The 15,113-nt window shown below is 40.0% G+C and overlaps 1 protein-coding gene across 1 annotated transcript in view; it reads right to left on the minus strand.

Annotated features, from left to right (window-relative positions):
- The window catches only part of LOC126174922 (cytosolic carboxypeptidase Nna1-like), a 551,652-nt gene that overhangs the window by 221,009 nt on the left and 315,530 nt on the right, over positions 1-15,113 (minus strand). The gene's annotated exons all lie outside the window — the stretch shown is intronic.

Below are 15,113 nucleotides of genomic sequence, written 5' to 3' on the forward strand. Positions count from 1 at the left end.
AGCATCAGCACATGCCTTCCTACTTCGATACTTCGGCCAGCAACAGGTACAATAACTTGTTATCTGTGCAAGACCTCCACCTCCCTACGCCTCAGTGTTTTGTGCCACGACATTCACCTTATCCGCACACCGTTTTGAGTGGAGTGATTATGAACAGTGAACATCCACACATTTTGTCCCATGTTTGACATCATTTCCCACACTGCGCTTCAGGACAACCTGTACCTCCGCAGCCTCCCTGCAACACAGGTGGCCCCAGCTCTGATCATATGTCAAGCTTTCGTGGACTAACACGCGTTCTCAAACTCTGAACTTTTTCTCACCTGTCACCCCCGCGCCGGCTCCAGTCGAGTTTCCGCATCGTTCTTCTGCGACACATCAATCTGAATACACCCGCAACGTGTTGAGCTTCCACAAACGCAATCAACACATTACGGTGTCTCACCCGCGTCGGCCTTCCATGTCGTGACGGATTGTGCTCAACCACAACGTGTCACCTTCATGCTGCCACCCGAACAGCCGTCGCTGCCACATCCACTGGAGGCACACTCTCCTGGAATACTACAGCAACAACAGCTCGATTCAGGCAGTACCCCGACGAACTCAACTCAACCTCTTCTTCTGAACATTCTACAACGAACATCGGCCACCACCACTGGCAACAAGCCTTCCGCAGGAAATGCAACCGCACTACCCGTACTGTTACTTCCGCACATGGTTTGGTGAGGCGGCACAGATCTGCAGACCACCCTGCTACTTCCCAAATGCCAGTTGCAGGTAGGTCCGGGTGCCGCCTCCTGCGCACAACATGACAGGCACCCCCCAGTGCTCCATTCTGTTTGGGAACAATTGGATAATTGCAGACGACTTTATATTAAAGACATTTCGTCAGGATACCTTTTCCTAGTGGACACAGGCGCTGATGTTTCGCTGCTGCCTATGTCCTTAGCATTGTTGAACATCCGCCCTCATCGTACTTCGCTGCAAACTGTGAATTCAACTAAACTACAATGCTCAGGTTCAACTTCCCACATCGCCTCACTCTCTGCAAACTGCAAACTTGAGTGGTCTTATTCAGTGTGCAAAATTGATGAACCTATACTAGGCATTGACTTCTTCCGACACCACAAACTTTCATCAGACCTAGTGTGAAATACCGTGTTTCATCATCCGTTCATCCGTCCAAGACTCACTTCACCTGTGATCCATCGAGCAACGTCCCTCTGCCCTTGTGACATATCGGTCCAGGCTCATTACATCCGTACATGCCCATCTCTGTCGGCGACGTTACAATAAACCACGCACAAGTGCCTTGTCGAGCTCGAACACGTCGCTCTCCTACACAAGGAAAACTTTGATCTCTCCCTCTGGCTCCATAAAACACAGCTCCAGCTCTCCGATGCTGCAAAGGAATTACAGACACTTCAGCAAGGACAAAGCAAGGTCAGTAAGTGTGCCGAATCTGCTTGCAATCCCAGCAATCGAGCCTCCGTGTGTTTACCTCCCGCTACCCCTCACAACTGTGCTATCAAGACTGCCATAACGTGTACTGACAGTTCCGCAGGGCCACACCCTCCTAACACGGCAGAACTGACAGCTCCTACCCCTCACGGACAGCACCTCAGACTATGCAACTTTGGCTTCTGTGCGCCGCTGTGAGACCACCACTGACAACAAAATCAGTGCACTTGCACCAAGCGTTTCGCCCGCGACCGTGCATTACAGGCTGCGCCCTCGAAAAATGGACTCACAAATGGCTCACAAGCTCTACCGAGCTCACCCGACCACAGTGACACTGCTTCAGGCCGGCAGCCATCTTGTCGCATTTACTCCTGGTACACTTCGCCGCCTCGGCTCCCGTTGGATCCGCCGAGTGGTTCCATACACTACGACCATGCCTCGCCTGCCGCACATTGTAAACAAACAGCCTCCTGTGCCGCTGGCAACATTTCTGTCATCAAAAAGGCACGGCTCACGAGCTTTGCCTAACGCCAGGTCCCCCGATCTCCAGTAAACCACGTCGACTTTGTCTCAAGCGCCTCTCCAACCTTAAAAATCAGATTTCTGAACTACTAAGCTCCAGCGTCACTGAACCCTCTGCCAGTAGCTGGTCTACACCCATACATATGACACCCAAGAAAAACAGGTCCTGGCGCATGTGTGGAGATTACCGTTGACTAAATGCACGAACAATAATGGACACCCACCCTATACCCAACATTGCCGACTTTACCAGTTCCCTCACAGGTGCGACCACGTTCTCTGTCATTGATTGCAAACGGGCCTACCACCAGATCCCTATGGCACCTGAAGACATCAGGAAGACAGCAATCACCATCCCAATTGGGTTATTTCAGTTTCGATTCATGCCCTTCAGCCTTAAAAACGCAACCCAGACCTGGCAACGCTTCATCACCGAAGTTCTATTTGACCTAAAATTCTGCTTTGCATATCTTGATGACATTCTTGTGTTCACCTCCTCCGTCGAGGACAACATTCAACATGTGCAAACCATTATGAACACTCTTGCGGCAGCAGGCATCGAGACCAACCAAGACAAAGTGCAGCTACATCAACCCACTGTCACTTTTCTCGGTTTTTGGGTCTCTGCCGACAGCATTTCACCTCCCACTGAGAAAGTACAAATAATACTAAACCTACCCAGACCTTCGTCATTCAAAGAGCTCTGGTGCTTTCTGGGGACAGTTAATTATTATCACTGACATCTACCTCAGGCTACGGAGATTCAGGCTCCACTGACAGACACCTTGGCAGGCACCAACACTTCTGGATCTTGGCCCATTCCATGGACTCCTGCTATGACTGACTCTTTCACTGCTCTCAAAAATCTTCTTGCCAAGGCCTGCACCATTGCGCATCCTCATCCCAATGCGCAGCTTTTCATCACCACAGATGCAAACCAGATTAGCCAGATAGATTAGCCAGACAATCGAAGGCCAAACTTTGCCTCTGCAGTTCTTCTCGCACAAACTCACCAATGCACAATGGAAATATTCTGCATTTGACAGGGAGTTGCTCACGGTTTACGAAACAATTAAGCATTTTAAGACTGGCATTGAGGGATGCCCTTTCTATGTTTTAACGGACCACAAACACCTGGCTGCGGCCATTACAAACCCACCAGCTGACCCGTCTCCTCACCGCTTCAGATACATGGACTTCATATCTCAGTTCACCACCGATGTCAGACACATAGAGGCTGCTGACAATATAGCTGCTGATTTCCTTTCACAAGTCAATGCCATCCATTCACTGTTAGGCCTCTCTGAACTGCCTAATCTCCAATCCGCTGATGAGGAAACACAAAACCTGATTTCAGACTCTACTTCTTCACTACACTTCATCCGCCCCACCGTCCCTGGCATTTCTGGTGAAATCTGGTGTGACGACAGGACGGGTACGTTATGCCCCCTCATCCCAACCAAGTTCCGTCGAGCTGTCTTTAACGCATTGCATAATTTAGCTCACTCCAGTGTTCATGGGTCTGCCCACCTTGTAGCGGAGCGCTTTGTGTGGAGAAATGTCAACAAGGACTGCCAGCAATCGGCACTCTCCTGCGTCGCTTGCCAATGCTGCAAAGTACACAAGCACACTTCACCCCCCTCGGCGCCTTTTCGATCCCTCCTGGGCATTTCCAGCATATTCACATTGACATTGTTGGCCCTCTCTCTGCCTCTAACGGCTTTCGTTATGTTCTCTCATCTATCAACCGAACAACTTGCTGGGTCGAGGCTGTCCCCCTCCTCAATATTTCGGAAGAAACTGTTGCTTGAGCTTTTCTCGAGTCATGGGTATCGCATTTCAGATGTCCAGCTATCAGCATGACTCACCAGGGCAGACAATTTGAGTCGGCCCTGTTCAATGGGATTTGTAACATTAGCGGCATCCGGAGCATCCGTACCACAGCATGTGACCTGCGAAGTAATGAGCTAGTCGAGCACTGGCACCACACTTTCAAGGCGGCTCTTCGATGCCGCGACTCTCTATGGAGGTAGGCCCTTCCCCTTGTGCTACTCGGCATTCATGCTATCTATAAGGAAGACCTCAAATGCTCAATAGCTGAGTTTGTATACGGTCAGAACATTGTTCTCCCTGGCGAACTTGTGATCCCTTCCACTTCTCTCCCTCAGTCTGACTTACCTTCCTTAGTGGACCACGTCAGACGCCACTTCATCAACCTCCATATCCCTCCACCCGCCAGCCATTCCCGCCCTAAGGTTCACGTCCTGAAATCTCTGGACAATTGCGAGTATATCATGCTCCGAGATGACACTGCCTGTGCTCCCCTCCAACCTGCATATACCGGCCCATACCAAGTTCTCCTGTGCTCAGCCAACACCTATGACATCTGCATACCACATCTTATTTTCATTTTCATATGTGTGTACATTATTTACAAATAAATTGAAGAAGGTAGCCCCGTAACACATCCTTGAGGTACACCATACTTCGTGCTACTAACTGCTGATCTGTTTCATGTTGTTAATGATTACATATTGCCAGCTGTTACTGAGATCTGATGTTATCCAGGCTGCTGCTTGTCCACGAATACCACCATCGGTGTTTTTTAGTTTCTTTACTAGGAATGCACGATTAATTTTGTCAAATGCTTTGGATAAGTCAACAAAAATCCCAGACATTACTATCCAGCTGTCCAAGGCCTGTAGAATAAATTCTATTAATTATTCAGTTGCTGCTTCTTTTGATTTCCTTTTCTAGTATCTATTTGCAGTGCTGGAGTTAGTATTTTCTGCTTTCCATGTAAGAAGTTAGTCTGTTGAGCATGAGCATTTCTAATATTTTGGAGAACTCTGATACTAAGTATCTTGGCCTGTAAGTTTCATGTCCCAATTTGAAGTTATATATTCACATATTTTACTGTTTGCATCACTTCTACATAATCTTTCACTAAGTATCAACACTTGTCTGTGTTTGATTTACTGTGAAATTTCGAACATTTGGGAGCCCTGCAATAAACTCGCATTGTTATTGTCAATTGTAAGCTTAAATTTCATTGTGCTGTTTTAAAATGTTTTGAGAAGAGGAGGCCTATTCTCATCAAAACATTCGTTCTCTAATTTCATTATATAATTACATAAGAAATAGAGTAATTCTGAGAATGTTTGAATGCTTACAAAACTATATTTTTGTAAGTTACTGGTATGAGTGTCTTGTCTACGTAACTTATCTCGAATTTAATTAGTGTCCGTGGTTCACAGTTACTGCAACAGAATATATCACCCCTGAATTTGACTGTATGGCATCGCAAACAAACATGAATTTTTGAGAATTTATAAAAGCTACAATTCTCCTTTGCACACAATCTACAAGTAATTTGTGTAAATTGGCGTTTATCATTTTGTTACTGTAGCAGATATTCTAACTAACATATTGTGCTATATCTAGTTTGCCATTAAAGAGGAGTAGCCTTATATTCAGGGTAACAATTATTGAACTACACATATTTAAAAAAATTTTCCATCACCCCTGTTCAAAGAACTCCTGAAGATAGACATTGACTGTGGATATTGTATCAAAGACACAGTTTCTTTGACTGTTCAGAGATGTCACTAAACCCACCCAAAAATGTAAACAACCATGCACGAGCAGCATCTATTAGATGGAGGGGTTCAGTCCCAGTCCCAGTCATTCCACCAGGAATGGGGTACATAGCTCCTGTTGTCCATAGTTCAACCATGCCTAGATAGTCAATACCACAGATCTATTGTGTCCGCATTCTTACTTTGTGCCAGAAGGCCTCTGAAAAAGGGAAGTGTCCAGGTGTTCTCGGAGTGAACCAAAGAGATGTTGTTCAGACATTGAGGAGATACAGAGAGACAGGAACTGTCAATGACATGCCTTGCTCAGGCCGTCCAAGGGCTACTACTGCAGTGGATAACGGATACCTATGGATTATAGCTCGGAAGAACCTTGACACCAGATGTAATAGAAACAGCTGTAATAGAAACTAACGTAGAAAGCATGGATAATTCAGGGGTTGATATAAACTGTAATAGGTTACAGTGTGAAAAACCATTAAAGTGTTTGGCCTTATGGTCTGAAAAGGAAGACAGGGAACAGTTGGTTAGCCAGGTGTCAGAAGGAGACGATAGTGACAACAAGGGTGGTTCGGATAGTGATTCATCAGGCAATAGTGATGCTAGTGAAGTAGATGAAATGTTTGAATTTGTGTATGATGAGAAAGATAATTTCATTAGCAAAGAGAGGATAATGGTTGAAGAAGTGAGTGATGAGGAAGATGCGTGTTTTGTAGGTGATGTAATTGAGGAAGGGGACCATGCAGTATGCCACTTGCTTGTAACAGATGATGTTTTTGGTGAACCAGATGATAGTTTTTTGAGCAGAAACATCAATGAGGATTTGTTATATGATGAGGACTCTAAAGATAATAATGATAGTAATTGGCATCCCATAGTTATGGCTACGTTACACGGTACACCCATAAAACACTTGTTCGACAGTGGAAGTGAACTGAATGCAATATCTCAGATATTTTTTGTGTAAATTACTGACAATAAAGAAGTGGTGGTCATGCTAGTATCTGGTGTAAGAGTAGTTGGTGCTACTGGAAAAGTGACTAAGCTGATTAAGCAGGAAGTGTTAGTTAGTTGGTTGTGCGTTCCATTGATCAATCGTACGGTACGGTAGCCGTTATGATGTGGAACATGTCAAGTGCACAAGAAATGTACATATGTAACAAGATTTTTTTAATACATATATATTACAATACAGAGTTAAAGATTAATGTTTCTATTATTTACCCCATTCCCTTATATGGCACAAAATGCATATACTATATTTATAGATTTATTTATTCCTATTCAAGAATTCATCTATGGTACAGAAGGAGTTGTCAAGGAGATACGATTTCAATTTCTTTTTGAAGCTATTACTGCTGCCTCTCAGACATTTTATTCATCTGGTAATTTGCTGAAAATTTTTATAACAGCATATTTTATGCAGTTCTGTGGCAAAGATAAACTGAGTAAAGGATAGTGTAAGTCTTTCTCTTTTCTGGTATTATAATCATGAATGTCACTGTTGTTTTTAAACTGGTCCATGTTGTTGAGAACAAATTACATTTGTGAGTAAATGTACTGTGAGGCTGTTGTAAGAATTCCCAATCTTTTAAAAAGATACCTACAAGATGAGTGATTATGAACCCCACGCATTATTCTAACCACTTCCTTTTGAGCAGTGAATACTTTTTGTCTAAATGTTGAGTTACCCAAAATATTATTCCATATAACATCAGAGAGTGAAAGTATGCAAAGTATGTTAGCTTACTAATTTCTATATCCTCAAAATTGGCAATTATTCTGATTTCAAAAGTTGCTGTACCTATTTGCTTTAAAAGATCCAAAATATGAATTTTCCAATTAAGATTCTCATCTATATGTACATCCAGAAACTTAATATGCTCTACCCTGTCTACTGACTTCTTGAGGTGTTATATTTATTGAAGGAACTGTACTTATTGCAGTAGGAAATTGGATGTACTGTGTTTTTTCAAAGTTTAGAGCAAGCCCATCTGCAGAAAACCAATTAATGACTTTTCCAAAGACCTTATTTGTATCATTTTCAATTGGAGTTTCTTTTACTGGATTAATAATGATGATTGTATCATCAGCAGTGTCAGTTCAGCTTCCTGTTTCATATAGGAAGGGAGGTCGTTCACATATACCAAGAACAGAAGGGGACCCATGATTGAACCGTGTGGAACACCTTTCACCCCAGTTAGATGAAGTGGCAAACTCATTTAAATCACTTGACCCATATAAGGAAACTTTTTGCTTCCTGTTCGGTAGGTATGGCTTAAACTACCCACATGGTATTCCATTTATACTATAGAATTGTAAGTTCTGTAACATAATGTCATGGTCCACACAATCAAATGCTTTGGACAAGTCACAGAAAATTCCTATTGGTGACATTTTACCATTTAAAGACTCTATTATGTGGACAGTGAAATTGTATGTTGCTGTCTCAGTGGAACAGCATTTTTGAAATCCGAACTGTGATTTACTAAGTATCCCATTACTATTGGGATGGTTAATCACTGAGTACATTACTTTCTCGAAGATTTTTTTCAAAACAGACTCTTCCATGTTCCGCCTGGCTTTTTCTTTTGAACCATTCTCAACAATTTTTTCTCCTACATTTAAGAAGTGGTTGTTAAATACATTAGTTACTTGTGTGCTGTTGGTTAGGATGGTCTCGTTCTCTTTAATAGTAGTACTACCTATGCCAGTGGTTACTGTCCCTGTCACCCTTCTAACAACATTCCATATTGATTTGATTTTATTGCCGGAATTGTTAATTTCTTCTCTAACATACATACTTCTTGATTTCCTTAAAACGTTTCTCAGTATGTTAAAATAATTTTTATAGTGTAAAACTACTTCTGGATCTTTACTAGTTCTTGCTGTCTCATACAGTTTTCTTTTTCTTTCTGAAGACACCTTAATACCTGTAGTAATCCAAGGTTTCTTTGAAAAGTATGTAGTGTTACATTTAGTAATTTTCTTTGCGAAACAATATTCAAAAAAGGGATATAAATTTATCAAGAAATATGTTGCATTTATCATTAGCATTTGGCTCATTATATACATCTCCCCAATTAACATTTCTTAAGCTTTCTCTGAAGTGCTCTATAGATACTGGGTTGAGCGATGTCACACTTTTACTTAAAGGTTTCCAAACTGTACATCCTGTTAGGTTTCGTTAGTTAATCAGTTGTGCATCACGGTCTGACAATCCATTTACCACAGGGAAAGCATGTGTTTGTTTTACATGCTCTTTCTGTACAAATACATTATCTATTAGTGTGCTACTGTCTTGAGCTATTCATGTAAGGAAATTGATCACTAATTCTAAGTTATATGTTGTTAATAACACTTCTAGTTCACTTTTACTATCAGAATTACTTAGAAAGTTTACATTGAAATCACCACAGATTAATAACTTCTTCTTTTTGTCTGACAGACAGCATAATAGGGAGCCAAAATTTTTTATGAACAGCTCCCAGTCTCCTAATGGGGACCTGTACACTGTTGCTAATATCAGTACTACATTATCTAGATGAAGTTCACATGCACAGACCTCAAAGTGCTGATAAACACAAAATTTGGTTACTTCTACAGTTTTGCATTTATAGCCATATTTTATGAAAATGGCAACTCCTCCTTTATCCATCCTAGATCTACAAGTGTAAGATGCTAAATTATACCCACTTATACTGACACTATCCATGCCCACAGTTACATGGTGTTCAGACAGACAGAGTATATCAATCTCATTCTTATTTTTGAGATCATCTAAACACACTAATAGCTCATCTACTTTATTTTTTATTCCCCTGATATTTTGATGAAGTAAGTTGATACTGCCCTTAGCTTTACCCCTATTTACTGTACATGAAGTTTCTTTAATTCTATTTATCTTGATTGTCATCTGTCTGGAATTTAGCTTTAACCTAACAAAAAACCTTTCTGCCTGGACCCATTAACCACAGGGATCACCCCTTGTGTGACTGTGGACCCCCTTACAGTTTCTGCCAATAGAGAAGCTAACTTATTTCCCCCCTCCCATTCAGGTGCAGTCCATGTGTAGTGTATCCCCACATACCAATAGCATTTACTGGAACAGCATTTACAGCATTTACTGGAACTGAGACTTTGCTGGTGTCTGGAGCATCCCATTCAGCTCAGTGTTAACATGCCTTAGAGCAGTGTTTACCCATGGCTGATAATGGCACTGAAAGACCTCCACAAACCCCATATTAGTGTGCTCAGTTTGTGCTCCTATTTTATCCAGGTCACTCCTAATACTGTATCTTGGATTTATAGCCAGGCTGTTTCCTGCTCCCCCAACTATAATTACCTGATCTTCCTTCTCAAAGTCCCTGCATAGCTTACCTAAGATTTCTGCCCCTTGGCTAAGGCTAGCACTTGGTTTCACAAAACTTGTGACCTGGTACCCTGCCTCTAATTTCTCCTGAAGCTGCTGGCCCACACCCCTCCCATGACTGCTGCCTGTAAGCAGAGTTCTTTTTTTCCTATTCTGATTTGATACCGGCCTGTCTTTTTTCTTTAAGCTAATATTCTGCTTCAACCTACTTTCAACTACAGGAAGTGTTGCTGTCTATTAAAATTTGTAATCAATTACTTGAGTGTAGATTTCTGGTGGTACCAGGACTCAGCCTGGATATGATTCTAGGGACAGAATTCTTGTGTAAATGGAATGTGAATATAGATTTTGCTGCTGGTAAATTTAATTTTGTATGCAGTGGGAATAGATTTGAGATTAGTTTCATAGAGAAAATTGTTGATGAAGAGAATAATGATTTGATTGTTCACTGAGATATCTGGCCAATTATAATGTAAATGGATTAGATGAAGGAGAGAAAATACAAAGGGAGATAGAGGAGAAAGTAAACAGTATTGAAGCTATAACTGAAGAACAATGGGGGGACGTGAGACAGGTGTTATGGAAAATAAAGAGGTGTTTTCTGATAGGCCGGGGTTAGTAAAGGACTTTGAATTCAAATTGTCTTTTAAAGAACATGAATTTTTCTTTGTCAAACACTGTGCTATCCTGTTTGCAAAAAAGGAAGCAGTTAGGAGAGAAATTCAGAGGATGTTACAGTGGGGAATAATCGAAAGATCTAACAGTAGATACAACAATGGCTTAGTCCTAGTGAAACAGAAGAATGGGGATGCGCGAGCAGTTTTAGATGCAAGGAAATTAAATGAGATAGTACTAAGAGAAAGTGATAGGCCTGCAAACATAGAGGAAATTCTACAAAAGTTTCATGGTACTAGATATCTGTCATTATTTGATGTAACATGTGGGTGTTGGAATATTAAATTGGAAAAAGAGTCTAGACCTTATACAGCATTTTTGCATGAAGGTAAAAGTTACCAGTATTGTATGTGCCACTTAGGGTGATTTGTCTGTTTGTATTTTTATCAGGGCTCTTGATACGATCTTAGGAGAGCAATTAAGTAATAAAATCACAGTGCATGTGGATGATATATTGAGTGCTAATGCAGATTGGTTTGAGAATTTTAGAGTCTTGGATAAAGTGATGAAAGCAGTATATAAAGGGGGGATGAAGTTGAGATTAAATAAGTCTGAATTTGTGAATAAAAAGATAGTATTATTAGGACATGTGACTGATAAAGATGGGATTAGACAGAACCAACAAAGTTAAGGGCTATAGAAGATTTTGCAGCACCAGAGCATAAGAAGGATTTAAAATCAATGCTTGGATTATTTGGATTTTATAGGATGTATGTGTCAGACCAATCATATAATCACCCATGTTTAAGCAATTTGTTGAAGAAAAATGTTGTTTGGAACTGGATGCAAGAATGTGAGGAAGCATTTAGGAAACTAAAGAGGGAACTAGTGAATAGTAGAGTGTTGTTTCACCCTGATTTTTCTTTGCCATTCTGCATGAGTACTGATTCAAGTTATAGTGGTTTGGGGGTAGAAATTTTTCATCTAGTCAGTACAGAGAAAGGGATTGAGTACAGGACAATAGCGTTCACAAGTATGACATTACAATCACATGAGAAGAACTACTATATTTCTGAATTGGAGGCCTTGGCCATTATATTTGGGTTTCAGAAATTTGAATGCTGCTTGTTAGGCCACAAAACAGTGGTGTACACCAACCACAAAGCTTTGAGTTTTTGCAGCAGTGTAGATTAAGTCATCCAAGGTTAACCAGGTGGGCTTTGAACCTTCAGCAGTTTGAATTAGAAATAAAATATATAAAAGGAAAGGACAATATAGGGGCAGATGCCCTATCAAGAATGCCAATAGGTAACAGAGACAGTCACAATGATGGGAATTCAGGAGGTCGAGTCAAATGGTATTATATTCAAGGGTTGAAAGATGAAAAGGTAACTAGAAAAGTCTGTCAAGAAATGAGGAGAGAACAAAATAAAGACCCAGATTTGAGATTAGTAAAGCAATTGTACAATTCTGACAATGAACTGTAGGTGAAGGAATATTACACTATTCATAAGGGGGCATTATTCAGAAAGAAGACTTTAGATAAAGAAGAGTGGAAACTCTGTTTTCCAGAGCAGCATGTTGACACTTTAACTGATATTCTGCATTAAAGCTAGGGGCATTATGGGATGAGAAAAATAGTAGCTAAGTTACAGGGAATAGTACTAGCTAAGTTACAGGGAATAGTACATTTCAATAATATGTGGAGAAGGGTTCGAGAAAGGTTGATCTGTTGTGATAAATCCCAGAAGGTGGAACCGACCTCCACACCAGAAAAAGGTCTTATGCACTCAGTGTTAGCAGTAGATCTTCATTACCTAGCCTGCGTTGACCTCCTAGGCCCCCTACCCACTTCAACAAGTGGTTGTAAGCATGTATTTGTTGTGCTACATGCATTTTCAAAATATGCCAAATTCTGTCCAATTAAAAGGACTAATTTAGAAAGTGATTACTTTCATAAAGTAGGCAATCCAAACTCTGTGAGAGATTCATGCAATTTATGGGGACGCACAAGGTTAATAATAAAAAGATACTGATGTACTTTCCACAAGGAAATATGAGCAAGAGGGTAATGAAGGAAATAAACAGACTGTGTAGAACATACTGTGGCAAAAAGCATACAGCATGGGCAAATCATTTACCAAATTTTGAAAAGATAATTAACAATTTGTGGAATGAATCAACAGGGTATATTCCATGTGTACCAATGTTTGGTGAACAACCAAATAACATTATATGGGAAAAAGTTGATTTTCCAATTATAACTGTCATGGGTCAGGAGGAAATGATTAAAGAGGCTAGAGACATGATGAAGAAAAAGGCAGAGGAAAGAAAGAAAAGATATGACAAGGGAATTAAACTGGCCAGTTTTAAAATTAATGACTTGGTTTTAGTAAAAGTGAAAGAGAAATGTACTAAAGTAAACAAAGAAATAAGGAAATTCTTGCACGTTTATCATGGTCCATTTAAAGTATCGAGAATAGCGCATGACAATGCCTATGACCTTGTGCACCCAAGGTCCGACAGATTGTTGGGGTTAAAGAATATAATAGATTTAAAACCATATGTTACTCCCATATGGCATATTAGGTCAGTGCCAGTCTATAGAGAATATTTCAGGAAAATAGGAAACCTGAACTTTGGCGACAGGGCGACTGAGCAGACTCAGTTAAAGGAAAATGAATTGGTAGGGGGTGCATCACTCTTTGATGCATACAACATGTGACAAATTGGTGCCTTCCATTAGCTGAGTGTTTGTCATGTTTCTTTTCTAACGCACTGTCTTGACTTCTATTTCTAGAATTCATGTTTTCTTCTATCTTAGTATAGTGTAATAAGTAATGAAAAATCAGTGTTATTGTACTATGTTTTTGTGATTGTTGGAGGCTACAACTCTTCTACTATACTAAAATGTATTAAAGTTTATATATGACAGCAACAAGGAGTGTTGGGACTGGGACAAAAGTGACAGTGATTAATATTATGGTGAAGAGCCATAACTAGTGAAAATTAGTATATAATTGTTTTGTTCATATATTTTAATGAGCTAGGCTGAATTTGTGGCTATTTTAGGTTAAGAATGTACTTTTGGAGGGTGTTATTATCACACTGAATTGTTGTAATTTGCCATTCAATATATCAAAGAAATTAGAGAAGCAGGAGGGTTAGCACAAGGTTTCTATTGTATTGCAATGATATGGAAACTTTAGTGAGTCACAGTATGTAACAGCATAAAAAGTATTGACTGTAAGAAGTTGAAGGTGATTCTTGTCCTGATTTAAGAGGAATATAAAATAAAGTGGTTTTGGAAAGTTATATTTGTTGGATTGATTACCAAGTAGATGTAATGTTGCAGTACATTATTGTACAGTGATCAGGAGGATAATTGAGTATTACGGTGAAATGGAGTGATGTAATGATGAGTTGAAGGAGCTATGAGATTTATTATGAAGTTGAATCAATGTGAAGTATGATGTTACAATGATGTTGATTTTGATGAAGTTTGAGGATGAAGTATGAGTAAGGAATCTTCGAGAATTGTTATGCTGTTTATGAAGTCAAGGTTACTGAGGAATTTGGTAAAAGAGTAATAAAGTTTATGTTTAGGGACTGTGTGTAATGAGGAATAGTAGGACACATTTAATTGGTCATATGGAATAGATTGATAGTGAAACAGAGATAATTTTGAGAATGCAGTTAAGTAATCTGTGACAATAGGAAAGGTAAATCTAGTGGTGAGCTTATGGTGAACATATGAATATGAAATAAGATGTGACTTGAACTGTGAACTAATTGCTGCAGCCAGAGTTAAGTGATGGAACAACTTAAGCAGAGTGGGAACCTGAGTGAACAAACAGCAGCTAAAATTTTATAATAAATAATTATGTAATGGCCTTTAACTAGGGATGACAGAATTTGAGGATTTTGTGGGCACAATAGTATTTAAGTTTGAAGGTGACATGAATCAATTGTAGATTTACAGTAGCAAGAACTTGTGAGTGTTAGTTCTATTTTGTGGGAGCATTTGGTTTAGGGGCTTCCACTTTCCTTAAAAGGAACTTGTAAATTTCTTAATGTAAGTTTTGATTTTGCAGTGTGAATTATTATTAAGTATATGCAAGAGATATATGTAAATGACTAATGTAGTGATATTCTCATATTTTTAAGATCAAGTTTGGAATAAGTTATGAAGTAGTGTCTAATTGTATGTATTTATGTTTCCATGGAACACCATATTGAATGAAAGGAGCAGAGGAACTGTAGATAATGGAGGGTGGATAAAGGACCATAGAGTCTGCACACCATTAGGAGCCGTTCAGTTGTATTGCGCTCCTATGTTTTATAAAAGTTTTTGATAACAAATTGCTTGATGCTGATTTCCATCCTCTGCCATGTTATTTTTAGGACTGGAATCACCACATAACCATTCAACAAACAGGACTAGTAAGAATAATGTGTAAGTTTGATAGCTAAACATCTTCTGATGGCCTCTCTCTGATATGAAGCAAGAAATTCAAAATGTACCTAATCAGCCATTTCATCCACAA

The sequence above is a fragment of the Schistocerca cancellata genome, chromosome 3 (genome assembly GCF_023864275.1).
Source record: "Schistocerca cancellata isolate TAMUIC-IGC-003103 chromosome 3, iqSchCanc2.1, whole genome shotgun sequence".
Lineage (NCBI taxonomy): Eukaryota > Metazoa > Arthropoda > Insecta > Orthoptera > Acrididae > Schistocerca > Schistocerca cancellata.